Raw genomic sequence first — 2,444 nt, 5'->3', positions numbered from 1 at the left:
CCCCCCCGCGCTTCCTACGCCTATGAATGTAGCATTAACACAGAAGTCAAGCATAGCTAAGCTACCAGAATTGTTGCTAGTCTTAAACTGCCTTTTTTTAACACAGCTTTGGGTGCAACTGGAGGTAGTTGTATGTTGAATGAGGCTACAGAGATAGCTAAAGCTAAAAGAAATGACATGTTAGGAAACGCCCTCAAAGCTAAGATTACAGGACACTAGGGTCTGGGAACGTCCTCTTTGGGCCATAACTTAGATAGAGGCTAACAAAGGAGATCACAACTTCTTCTGCGATGCCATTTTGTCTGTTACCTCTTAAAGTTGGCAGCTCATAATGGACCAGATGTATTTTGGTATTAATAATTCAGCTCACTGACTCTTCTGTAACCTCGTACATCAAGAACTCAGCCTGGAGAAAGGATAATTCTCCACGGCACGCTGTAAGTTTACGCTCGCAAAAACAGAGAAATCTGTGAGGGACCAACGCATTGTACTGTTTGTGACATGGATCCCTCAAAGAAGAATCCAATTCTTTCTTATTAAAAAGAGAAAATACAGTCTCTTTTTGTGGCTGTGAAGAAAGCTAAATTATTGATAAGTCATTTAATAATGTCATGTTTGTCTGTGACTCCACAGTTCTACAGCAGAAAGCTGTCATCAAGCAAATGCAGCCCCTCCACCACCTTTTACAATCGCGTGTTGTTGACGGAGAACTATTGAAGATGAACTTAGAGAATACGGCGGCACTAGAGAGGCACTTTGAAGGATGGCTTTCTGTTATATTAGGTTGGGGAAATTGGAAAGTGCTTGGCAGATTCCCTTGATCTCCAGTGACTTTCATCAAAGGTTCGGAACTGCATAGGAAGATAGCAGGATTATTTCTGAGTGTTTGTAGGCTTTGGAGCCGAATTAGTTATAGCTTAAGAACACAGAGGCTTCTTGCTGTCTAAAGCCTACACTTGTGCAGAGTTAACAAGACCGGTGCGTGTGCGTGTGGGATTATGATCACATAGGTCGAATCAGATCACCAAGAGATAATCACGGAGTGAAATGAAAACCAGAGTTCCCAACAAATGGTTTAACCTTTAACGGGGAGTTTTCCCTGATGTGAATGTCACGCTCTCCTACAGCATGACTGTGAGGAAGGATCGTGGATTTCATCCTCCCTGCACCACGTCCATGAAACACATTTGTTTAGGGTGGAAAAGTGAAAACATGGAACCACACTATCAGGAGGAATCAGCAATTTGGGTATTATGTGTACAGGATACACTTGGCTAATAAATATAACTATATTACTTATTAAATTTGTTTGCAGTTACTTGAATCAGCTTTGTTATTCAGCTAATAAGGACACGTCAAATGTCAAAAGTTACATTAATAAACAGCAAAATTGCTCTTTTAAGTAAAGGTTCAGTATTATGTGTTTCCAGGATCAGCTGTGTTGCCTTCAGTATGCTCTATATACCAAATGTAACTTTTAATTGGAATTTGACACTGTGAAATTGGCCTCTGTCTCTTTAATGGTCGCTGCTCTTGCTGACGCTTTTCCAACACGTCATCACAACAGCGCTCCACCACTAAGCCATGTACAACTGTCCTTAGGAGCTTTGGACTGAGAAATAGTTTGTCTGATAAGCCCAGCAGTCCCACCAGCTGTTTGCTAATTGCTGCTGCCACTAGTCTGGTGGAGCCGCGTGGGTTCGAGGATTTCTCAAACACGCATGAAATAATCAAAGAAACTGAGCAGGTGTTTTTTTTTATTTTTTTATTATGAGGGATTAACATCATAACCTGACATGAAACTCAACAGATTTTACGCCCCTTCAGAAAGTTAAAATTTTTAAAAATGTGCAACCTCAGGGGGTTTTTAAGGGATCAAAATGTGACTAGTGGCAGTTGCAAGATATTCTAAAATAACGTTTTAGTTTTCAAGCATTACACAATTATCCTAAAACTCATCAGTTACAAGATTCAATCAGTAAATCACCCATTACTCCTGCTATTATTATTATTCTCTTCCTCTTTCTATCATTCTTCCTTCAGGTTCAGTTGAATGCTGCTTCCAACATCACCCTCATCATCACCCTCTGCTGCTCTCCACTCTTCACCACTTTGTCAGCTTTACCTACTCGGCTCAGTCCATGTCAACACATTGACATGTCGTGAGAGGATTCTTTGACCTTGATGTACGTTGAAACTGTCAGTGAGCCTCAGAGAAGAGCTGGTTCTGCCTGTAAGCTCACTCAGCAGAGGCCTGGATAATAAGCCTAATCAACGGCTTAGCGGGCTACATGTATGTTGAGCTAAAAGTAAGGCTTTAAAAGGAAAGGAGTTTTTTTTTCGGTCCTTCTTATTCATGGTGTGAACAGTGAACTGGCTGTGGACTCATTTTACCCGCTTTACATCAGTGAGACGGCAGACTAAAAGAAATGGCATATTAATCA

This window comes from Poecilia reticulata, linkage group LG14, assembly GCF_000633615.1.
Source record: "Poecilia reticulata strain Guanapo linkage group LG14, Guppy_female_1.0+MT, whole genome shotgun sequence".
Taxonomy (NCBI): Eukaryota; Metazoa; Chordata; class Actinopteri; order Cyprinodontiformes; family Poeciliidae; genus Poecilia; species Poecilia reticulata.
Note: the sequence above shows the minus strand (reverse complement) of the source record.